We start from the raw sequence: 12344 nt of genomic DNA on the forward strand, positions 1-12344 counted from the left end.
ACAGAAGGGTAACCCTCCTATAAACTGCTACAGATTTCACTGCTGTTCCATCAGCGTGCGAACCATTCTTCGAAGCATCATCGATATGGCCGTCCAGAGCCAAAGACCCACTCGTGTACCCTTGATTACATCACAAAACAAAGCTTTACGCCTCGCCCGGGCCCCCCAACTCCGACTTTGAATTGTTGATCACTGGAAACATGTTGCCTGATCGGACGAGTATCGTTTCAAATTGTATCGAGCGGATGGACGTGTACGAGTATGGAGACAACACTAGACCCTGCTGGTGAGGTTGGTGGAGGCTGGTGGCAGCTCGGTATCGGTGTGGGATGTGTGCAGTTAGGGTGATATGGGACCCCTGGTACTCTTGATACGACTCTAATTGGTGACACGTACGTAAACATCCTGTCTGATCACCTGCATCCATTCACGTCCATTGTGCATTCCGACTGACTTGGGCAATTCCAGGACGAGAATGAGGCACCCCGCACGTCTAGAATTCCTTCAGAATGAACAGTCTAGCAGGATTCATGGCGTCAGTTCCCTCCAGTACCAAGTCAGACAGTAGTCGACTCTATGCCACCTCGTGGTGCGGCACTTATGCATGCTCGTGGAGGCCCTACAAGATATTATGCAGATGTACGAGTTTGTTTAACTCTGCAGCGTAGGTAGGTCGAGTAACCAATGAAGATGTGCTGCGGAGATTCGGGAACAGAAGAGCTCTAAACCACAACGTGATTAAAGAAGCTATGAACGAAGGGCAATCATCAATACCACCATATCGGCAGTAGAATACGCCTGAAGATCTCGAGAAGGCAGAGCTACCGTCAGTCCATTTCTAATCTATGGTACTAGAAAAGGCGACACAGAGAGATGGGGCTTGCAAGACCGACGGTAAACTTGTCTCACACAGACTGGGCTAATTGTGAAGGTGGTCCGCTGACGGTAGCAACAGGCAATACGGAAGGGGGGGAGGGGCGCCCCTTTAAGTTAGGACTATAACCAACGCCTTCAGACACGACAGAGCCACACTATGTGCCCATACAAATTCAGATGGTTTCCATGTGCGGTAGAGATATAGCCATAGGAAAGAAGACAAGCATATTGGCCTGCCTCTCTCAATATCAACGCCATACAGTTTCAAAAAAGGATGTATTTACTTAAAGTAGTGCTATAAACGGCAGACATAGACATCCTCCTCCTACAGGAAGTGTACATTGACAAATTTCCCGTCATATGCAGCTTCAAAGCCTAAGTATTACGTGCCTTCAAAACTGGCAGGAGCATCACAAAACTTCTTACGGAAGGCATCACGGTAGGGGATATCCTCTACCATCCGCTATATCTATATATTGTCGAGTACCGACGAAATGGAAGAGCGTTCCCGCTTCTTCACGGAAGAAATTGCCTCGCTGTTACAAGGACGGCACGACTATTTCATCCTAGGCGGCGATTTTAATTGTGTACTTGCACCGAAATTCACTTTTATCGATGCACCCCATGCCAAGAATTACGAATATTGACACAGAACATGCATTTTTTTTTTGACATGTGGGAGGATGCCCATATCCTCGATCCTTGATACACCCATGTAACGAGTCATTCCGATAGTCGTCTCGACGGAGTGTACACTGGTCAGCCACATCACTATGAATACCTACCTAATAACCTGTATGTCTACCTTTGACACGGATAACAACAGCGATGTGTCGTGGCGTGGAGGTAGTGAGGCCTTGGTAGGTCGCTGGAGGGAGTTCGCGCAACATCTGCACACACAGGTCACTTGATTCTTGTAAATTAGGCGGAGGGGCCGATGAACTATGACATCGTGGTTCACATTCTAGATGTGTTCGATCGACTTCAGATATAGGGAGTTGAAAAGCCGACACATCAACTGAAACTCGCCACTGTGTTGCTCGAAACAATCTATCACTCTCCGGGCCTTGTCGCATGGCGCATAATCTTGTTGAAAAATGCCACAGCCGCCAGAAGACATAATCATCATGAAATAGTGCACGTGCTCTGCAATCAGCTTATGACACTCATAAGCCTTAGACGTGAATGTTCGCCAGGCCATAATAGAATCACCACCAGATTGTCTCCATGCTGCAGCACAGGTGTCAAGGAACTGCTCACGTGGAAGACGAAGCATTCTTGTCCTAGCATCGGCGTGGTGAGAAAGGTATCGGGATTCGTCAGACCATACAATGCTCTGCCAGTGCGCCAACTCCCAGTGCCGATGGTCATGTGCCCATTTCAGTCATAGTTGCTGATGTCGTGTTGTTAACATTGGTACATGCATGAGCCATCCTCCAGTGGACCATAGTTAGGAGTGTTCAGACTCACTTGTACACTGTGTAACTTTAAAATATGATGTTAATTCCGCCACAGTTCGCTGTCTGTCTTGTTTTACCAGTCGGCATAGTCTACGGTGTGAGACAACTGTAATGAGTGGTGACCATCAAATCCCACGACTTATGGACATTATTTTACCTTGGTTCCACCGCGTGTTGTAGATACTCACCACAGCACATCTCGAACACCCGACTAGTCGGGCAGTTCCGAAATACTCGTGCTGAGCCTCCAAGCCGTCGCATCTGTCCTCGACCAGGTTCAGGCAGATTCCCCATTCCACACACGAATAGCACACTCACCAATACCTCACGCAACATGGATGTGTCTGACTAGCAGTCATTCCTAACAGGTGACGCTGCTATCACCTGGACGGGTTTATATCGATAGCAAGTCACTAGTCAGAAAGTTCAGGTTGATCAGAGTTTGTTACACATAATGTTAGCACTGAGGTCCTCAGTGCGGAACTGTAGATTGTTGCCTACGTCGACCGTAAACCGACCTCCCTCCAGCAGCAGCAGGCATGCCGGAGTTGCGGTGTTTGGTAATTGAATGTCGCCGACCTCAGAGACAGTCCTTGCTTGGAAATCTTGCGAAAGACACCTTTGGGCGTATCCCGCGACCCTTCATTAGCGTATGGTTTGTGCCAAACTGGTGCTATGCTTTGAAATGATGACATATGGTCGTGAGTAGGCAGTGTGGCGACGTCATACGATGGACTTCTATTTCACAGTGCTACAGGAATGCAATGACCAAGCACCTTCTCCACAGTGGCAAGTGGGGATACAACGAGCTAAGGCCGAAATTAAACCCAACACGCCACCTCGAAGGTGCATTGCTCCAGTCATGGACACTAAACTAGGTTACAGGAGAACACGCATTAGTGTATCATATCATCAACAAAAGAAAAAGACAATGAGGAGCCCTGATACATGCACTCAAAGATGGCACATACTTAACGCCGCAACAGGAAATAGGCAATGACTTTGAAGAAACTTACAGTCAATTTGATGCTGCAGTGGATATCGACATGGCGGCCATTATCAATGTTACACATTCGATTTTCAGCACCGTTGAAGCTGAGATGGAAGCACTGCTGATAAAGTAGATTACTGAGTGAATCTAAGCCTTGATGCACAAGCGGTTTTAATGGCCATTTATCACTATCATGACGTAGTAGATATTCCACCATGATTTCTCAATAGTGCTCCTCAAAGTGTGTACCACGAAATCTCTCATTGTATCGAGATACGACTGACAATGGTGTCCCCTGTCTATGATATAATATGTGACAGCCCTTGATCTGTTACTCTGTGACTGTCGTCACTAATCGGCAAGACTGAATTTGTCATGATGTACATATAAGTGTAAAGCATATACTGATGGCCTGGTGCTGGCTTTGCGGACTGATGACGACATGCATGAGGCTTTAGATTGGATCCACAAATATGGAACGGCCACTAGCAACCATATAAATGTGGACAAGTTGGTTGCTGATGTATATCGTTGTCAGGCTATTGGAAGAATATGTGGCACGTTTATGGCTCATTGGTACTTTGGAATGCCTAGGAATTGTTGTTACCAATGGCATATATCGCACTGCAGTTACAACTGTATCAAACTGCTACAAGCAGTCTAGACAGGTGTCAACAGGAACCTGATATGGGCCTTAGACGTCCTCCAGCAGGCTACATATGTAAACACCTACCCAGAGTTACAGTTTCTGTACTTTGTCCAAGTATCCCGACGCTGGCGGTAGTAGCGCAATTCTTATGGACATCATTTGGCTCCTTCATGAGTGCAGGTCTACTTTTTAAAGTCAGATACAAATCCCTGGCCCCTGTCTTGGTATGAGTTGACCAGGTCTTTTACATGTTCACAAAAGAGTGTTGCAGCAATGTATCACAACAATGTTAAAACTGTGGAGATGACATGAGACCTGACGGATTAGAAATCTAATAGAAGAATTACCAACTGTGGCTGTCTAGCACAATTAACAGTCACTTAAACCTTTACACATTCTTTTTAATATCTAACATAGCTATATTCAGATAGCTCTGCCAGGAACTAGACCAGACGCCTATCTGATACTTAACTACAGGACAGCCTAGCAAACCCATTCTGAGGTGGTATCCACAAATAAATCATTTTCAGCTAGGTATCCGGATACTTTGGATCATATAGTGTATTAAAATTATAAGCAATCCTACGATCATCCTATAAGTTGTCTATTGAGGATGATATACTAGCTTAGATGGTGTTAATTACAACGCCTTTCATGGCCCCTAAAATTCAAATATATGAGTGCTTTATTTTTGTGGATATTTACGTGTTGTTAAAGACTAGCTTTAACAGATTATTCGGCAGTGACAGAATGTAATACCTCGAAACTGTATTTGAAAGAAAGACAGTCATGATCGATGATGATGTATCAAATTATTTGCTCTATGCCTACAGTTTTAACGTGATGGCCGATTACACAAAGAAACAAAGTTACTTACAACAAATATGAGGCTGTAATTCACAATTACCCCGCCGGATGATTGAAACCATCTAACCTGCCCATGTTACTTCCTACAGAATTAAGTCTGTGAAACTAGATTTCTTATGCTCTCACAGCTATGGCTGGTGGAAACATCGCCCTTCCAGATCTTTTACGACTCCACTCCACAACGCAGATGCCAATATGGTATCACCTTCGATTGGTCTCCGAATCAGTAGTTATCTATGACGTACAGTCTTAGACATAAAAACCCGGCCGGCCGCCACAGAGACTAAGTCCGAGTCGTTCACTTAAGGTGGCCAATAAAACTGACCACCGCTGACAACTCTTAAGTCCGGCCATCTGCACAATCTGGCAACACTGTAAAATGCGGAAGTGTTAGGAGGAAGTGTTGTCTACTTCCGAGACGGATTGTGGGAGCCTGTGGTCTTCTGGTAATCGACGTGCATTCTAAACTTATAGTCGCATGTTCGCGTCCAACTGTATTTTTTTTTATCACATTTCGGTCTAAAGTTATGAGTCTGATTGAACATCGAACATAAATCGCTTAACATTCTACTCACCAGCAGTAACAATTACTTCCAGAAACAATTCCGCAGGACAGCTCGTGGCTGCGTCGCGATCATAACAGCTTAACGCTCGGGCGTTTCCTCGCGCTGCAGCGGCTACCGGCCACCGGCCAGCCGCCACCCGCCGCCTGAAATCCGGCGCCGCCCATGTGAAGGCGGCGCCACGCTGTCAGTGAGTGTATCAATGCCATTTTCGAATTTGAAGTTCTACTTATCATCTTGCAGTTAAGCATTGGATGTTGCATATTTGAAAATCATGGACTACAGTTAAGCATTCTAAAATTGAGTCTCAAGTGGAAAAAGGTGTTACATCTGCAACACAACGTTTACTTTTGGTATAACAGAGGGGTGAATGTAGAGGAGGCAGCTAGAAAGATTTGAACTGTGTGTGGAGCGAGTGCTTTTGGGAAAAATACGCCAGAAAAGGATATTCTTGTTTCAACAAAGATGGTTCTGGCATGAATGATTTTCCACATTAAGGAAGACTCGACTACTGATATATGTGACAGATTACCATTTTACCATCATGCGACATTTGAATTCAACAGGCAAAGTTCAGAAGTCTGGTGCAGGAGTACTGCATGCTCTAATTCGAAACAACAAAAATCAACGGAGTGACTATGAACGCCATCAGGTTTCTCATTGAGCATTCCTACGCAGTACTGTTACTGGTGATGTGTTATGATGCCTTTATCATTAACTTACTAAGAAGAAATGCATGGCTGAGCTCAACCCAAAGACGTAAACTCGAGCAAAGAGGAGTGTGAACATAATATTTTACATTTGATAGCTCCAAAAGTGTGTTTTGGGCTACGAATTCTGCCCCAAGGGGTGTGTGCAACACAGCTGGAATTTATTGCTAACAACTGAGACACCTTTCGGTCCCAGTGTAACAAAGTCGAGCAACAAAACTACATCACCTGTGCTACTGCATGATACCTCACTCTGTTGATTTGAGAAACAAAACTACCCAGGATATTGATAGGAAAGTCGCTTCTCAGGCACTTGTACTGATAGTGAAATCCTGTCTCGAGCACTTGTCCCTCTCGTCATATATTCGTAAAATTTTACCTTTCCCGCTCTTTATCGATCAACCGTCAAGGCAATTCATTTCTAGACGAAAATACTCTTAAAACTACTCTGGTTTAATGACATCGTTAGAACAAGTAGGTTTCTACGGGTGAAGAATTTGTAAACAACTTTAGCATTTTTCAGACTGTTTTAGATATCGTGAAAGAAAATTCTGTTGCTGATTAATTTCTCTTTGATGATTACTGTTGCGATTAGTAAACTAATGGAAAATGCAATTAAAAAATTCATTGTACTAATACAAATTAAATTCAGCTTACTGCAGAAACATCACGACGGCAGTCTATCTTAATATAGCATTAAGTGTCTGTAAGATGTTTGAGTCTATTTTAACACGAATTAGAAGGATATTACCGAATTTTGACTACGAAAAGCTCTGTATTTACTTCATTTCCTGTATCATTCGCAAGTATTATGAAAATGTGGCATTTCATAGATAAAACTATGTATTCACAACAACAAAAAATATGTCGGCCGAAAACAAAAACGTGGCATTATGAATTTGGCAGTACCGTAAAGTTTTCGCTTTGACACTAAGGGTTACTAAAAGTAGCAAGACCAATTTTGTTAGAGCGTTGTCTTACGATTCCCTCATTGAATTTGTAATTGCCTGCTTGTAGCTGTGCTACAAAAGAATGAAAAAGCTGGTTATCGGCGAGGCTCGAAAGGCGAACAGAGGCAGCATGCACCTGACAGGCAAGCACGTTATCTAGGAGCTAGCGGATAGGCGCGGTGTTTTCCACTTACTTTTTGACCCAGTAAGCGGTATGGCAGATAAACCGCAACATAAGAGGCGACAGTAGTTGTATTTCCCATGTGAAACGACTTTTATGGACTGATATCCTTATGTCACATCTTAAGCGAAAACCACTCAGTATTAAATTGAAATGACACGATAATATCAACTGAATTTAGTAGGATAGTTCTGTGCCATGAAGGAAGTAACTCGTCGGTCACAGAGTTGCCAAACATATTCTGTGCTGTTGCCATGTTTCAGTTATACTGCCAGGAAGGATACCAGCTGATGTGTTCTGTGAGTGACCTCGGAAGTGACTATAGCTTCGTTTTAAAGTTGCGGGTGGTAAGGGCCACAAGATCCTCATTATATGTCAATGAGTCTTATTCACATTTCTGTAACTAGGGTTAGGGGCTAGAGTGCAATTACTTGTAATACATCGATGCACTGAATGAAAACTAAATGTCATAAATTAATAACTGCGGCAATTATTTGTGTTTTACTGACTTAATCGGACCGAAACCTTCAAAGCGTATTCACCAGACGCGATTCACAGTTTTGGAGCTTCTCCAGTGGTTGAGTTGATAATGTATATTTGCTGTACAATATTGTTATTGAGACCGCTGTCATTGGCACATCCACCAGGAGACAGGCATGGCCTGGCTTATTGTTGTCAGCTTTCCTGACGGATATTCTGCCTTAGCTCGAAACGTGCAGTAGCACGTCCAGTGAGGTATCAAGAATGTGAACAATCACTCATTGCTATAGTATAGGCTAGGGCAGAGCGAAGCAGGTTTCCGACGAAGTAAACGATGAGAGACACTGTCGCTGTCACTTATTAAACAGGAATTGTTCAGAAAACTACAACTATATCTAGTGAAATGAGTAGGTTGATACAGCTCCAGTCCGGCACTATCACTGAGTTGCCAAACATTTTCCCAATAGCACTTAAGATAAAAATGTATGTGTGTGTTCTTTCGGACATTTCCGAAAGAACAGACACTACGAATCAAAATAGACAGCCTTGTTAATCAATTAAAGATTGAAGGACAGATGTCCAGGATGTCATGGACATTAAAATAGAACAACGGCGTCAAATGAAAATTTGTGTCTGACCAGGTTCGAACCCGGATTCGTAGTGTCTTTTCTTTCGGAGATTTCCGAAAGAACAGACACCACACGTATATCCATATACAAGGGATTATATGGCATTTTTTCTGCAATTTGTCTGTACCACCACCTCCTACAATATGTACTATACCTCCTCAAACAGCCTGTATAATTAATTAGGTCTCGACGGGTCATCGAAAGTTTTCAGGAGCGTGTGTAGATAGGTGCTGCAGAGAGGTTGGCTGCTGTGTCCCAACAGAGCCCGATGACCTAAGCAGGTTGGTCTGATGAGTTCTTACAACGAATTTAAAAAATTTAATCCAAAATACTGCACATCGGTTCTTACAATAGTGCAATAGGTGCGCACCGGTTAGGTGTAACTGAAGAGAGACTCCAACTTGGATTGTGGTTAAGGGCGAATCCCAAGCGCACGGCCACGAACAATTGGGAGCGGAAACTTAATGTCATCGGAACCTTGTTGAAGGACCATGACATGCGATCGTTAGACCGACTGCAGAAAGTTCAGTTTATAAATACACACATACTTAGCAAAATATATCATGTCGCAGCAGTCTTACCGATACTGCAGGTCACTGCACATAAAATATTAGCTGTAGCCTCTTGGTACGTGTGGAAACAAAATATCTTCGAAGGATCCTTCCACTCGGCGACTTTGCAGAGGCAAAACGGAGGACTTGAAATTAAAGACATGCTTTTAAACTAATTCATGCCACTGAGACAGGCATCACGAAACTTCTGTTCCTCTCATTAGATGCTGGGGATAGGAACGCTCCTGTTAATGTAGCATGCCGGCCTAGATTACATCCGAAAGTACTATGGCGATTGGAGGTGTATAAGACTTCCACCAGCACAAACCAACACTAGAACCGTCTATGATTATATTACCAGACATCGTCTTCACAAACCAATTCCGGTAAATTAACCTACAAAAAACTGGAGGAACGTCTGGAAAAATACCAACAATAAAATTCTACCAACTAGAGTCAGTGCCGTATGGTGCGACGTTGTAAAGGAAACCATACCCTCAGCGGAACGATTATGGAAAATCAAATTGAAACCATCTCCATACTGTGACAAATGTCGGCTTAGAAACTGTAGCGCAAATCTTCTTATGTGAAAATAGAATTTGGAACTGGACTAGGAAGAAATTAGCACTATTAACAGAACCGCAGAAAGTCATATACCGATAACTGAAGCTTTACAACCCGACTCGAAATGTTACCCGTCCGCAAAGAATAACAGATATTCGTGGCTTTTGGGACAGTTTGTGCTTTACGTCGTAACAAACAAAACTTAGAGCTTAGAAGGGTACATGTTTTATATTGCATAAGAACGCTTTACTCTGAAGAAGAATAACAAATATAAGGAATGGTTTCAAATTTTTTTATCTATTGCTTTATGTGGGCTACGAAGAGGTGGACAGTTTTTTTTATTAGAAGCACAATACTATTCTTTCGCTTTTTTTATTCCTAGAATATTCTTTTACGTTGGTTCTAAAATCAGAACTGTTCTAATTTGGCAAAACCCCTCCGACTCCGAGACTATTTTCATTTGTTGAAAAATATATGGCCTCCTTACAAACCTCATATGCATCCAGTGCATAATAACATAAATTGCGAATATATTTCTGAATGAATGGTTGTTATGTATTTTTCCGTCACCCTTTCCACTGTTATAAGTTATGTTCTATAAGGAACGCCACTGGAGGCGACAATCTGTAATTTGTTTTACCGTAATTACTACTTCATTTTTGTTCCACAATTTAAAGGCATATGTGGGTGCAAACATGGAATACATGGGAATAATACAGCTGCTCAGTGACAGGTATGGGGGAGGCATTGCGGCCAGGCCTCGGATCTTCGGCGCCTGCCCTCTTTGCCTCCGCCTACCTAGTGCTGAAAGTCTTCTCAAACGTTTTTAAAAAAATAATAGCGCAGTGATCAGCATGTCTGTCTAGTAAGCAGGAGGTCCAGGATCGAAGCCCAGGCGGTCACAAATATTCATCTGCCGTCTTTGATGTATTTCAACGCGCTGTGACAGTGTGGACGTCGGTCCTTCTATATTTAAGATGCAACTGTTTTTTCAGGCAATGGAGGTGATTTGCGAACATTTGTCTTGCCATCAGTGTAACGGGACTTCAACGACATCCAACCATTAGTCATTGCTTTGTGCCGGCGCTAACCCATATCATATATATATATGCGAATCAGATTGTAGTTCATATTTAGTCAAATAACGATTTGTCAGTATACAAATATGCCGGCCGGGGTGGCCGAGCGATTCTAGGTACTACAGCCTGGAAGCGCACGACCTCTACGGTCGCAGGTTCGAATCCTGTCTCGGGCATGGATGTGTCTGATGTCATTAGGTTAGTTAGGTTTAAGTAGTTCTAAGTTCTAGTGAACTGATGACCTCAGAAGTTAAGTCCCATAGTGCTCAGAGCCATTTGAACCATTTCTGAAATATATAAGTATTTACGAACAGTAGAAGCAGGATTGCAGCGAACTGATCCCTTAACCAAGTGCAACATAAGAGTACCTGTGTAATGAGTCATTCCAGCTGCACAGCTGAGGGTACTATTTGTGAAGCACATTAATTGTAGAATTAATGTAATACCCGCACGATGATCTCTGTAGTCATACTGTATCATTAGCAGCCCTCGAATGGAGTACTATGTTCGTTAATCGGATTACTCAAGCTGAGGCCAAATAAAGAGAAGCGACGACGCCACAACACTATCTTTACTTAAGTAGGTAGTCATTGCTAAATTATGTGGGCCACCATTAACGTTACCGTAAGCAGTTTAACAGCATAACACCACCACAACTACCGTCAACCTGAACTATATCATCACGCAGTTGTAACTCGCAGTGATTACAAGTTGCTGATGTTTTTCAACAATAGGGGAAAGCACCTCTGAAGTTCCATTTGCATTACGCCTAGGACGGAGAGAATCCCAAATAACAGTAATAGGTCACCCAGCGAAGAGAAGAGTCCACGTATTGTCTCAGGTTCTTGCAGTTTGATATTAATGCAGTTCCCTATAGTTTCACTAACGGGTTCTTTTGGCTGTCGGAATACTCATATGGGAATTATAAAAGTGTAATTGCTAGAACGCTCAACTACCTTAATAACACCTCATTCTGGATTGAATACGACTCGGAAAGCGACGTTAATTTGACGTTTCCATCCACCTCCTGACGTCTTACTGAACGAAGTCTGAAGTGCACGCACAGTTCTGTTGCCAGCCGCATGGATTCTGTGAAGTGTTGTGGCAGCTGGCAGTCATTGCTGAATACAGAGATGTGCAAGTATCCCCACTGCTTTAGGGGAAATCGTCTTTGTTGCATTTTTTCCATACCGTAATTAGCACAATAACTAAGGCTTGTTCTGCTTAAGAACTTGATGCCCAGAAGTCCTTAAATGAGAATCTCCTAGCGGGAGCAATGCATGAAAGGAGACAGACTGTTGGACCAAAGAATGGACAGCTCCCTGCTTTTTACATTTCCGATAGCGCCTACGATAAGAGTCTGCTGTCATATTATGCTTCACAACCTTAAACTGTTTTTTTTTTTTACTTCATACTAAAACAAAAGTTAACATATGAGAAGAGGTAATGACTGATATGCTTCTCAGGAACTTTAGTTTTTCGTGTATATTTACTCACTTAATACTAAAACAAGGGCGTTAATATGAGAAGAGAAAATGAAATATACGCTTCCAAGACATAATATTTCCTTGTGTGCTACTACTGCATACATGAAAGCCCTGCAGTTAATTTTTGTGTGTTGGATAAATTTTGATATCACCTCACATTCCTTTGTGAGAAGGTTCCTATTTTCTTGGGATTCAAATAGAGTGGACATTTCATCACTGGTTAATATTCTGATGACTAATGACATGATAAGGGTTTAATTGCTCCATGGCACCTGTGAGTAGAGTCTCACGTTGGTTACTATAAGAA

This window comes from Schistocerca cancellata, chromosome 6 (genome assembly GCF_023864275.1).
Source record: "Schistocerca cancellata isolate TAMUIC-IGC-003103 chromosome 6, iqSchCanc2.1, whole genome shotgun sequence".
In the NCBI taxonomy this organism is placed as follows: Eukaryota; Metazoa; Arthropoda; class Insecta; order Orthoptera; family Acrididae; genus Schistocerca; species Schistocerca cancellata.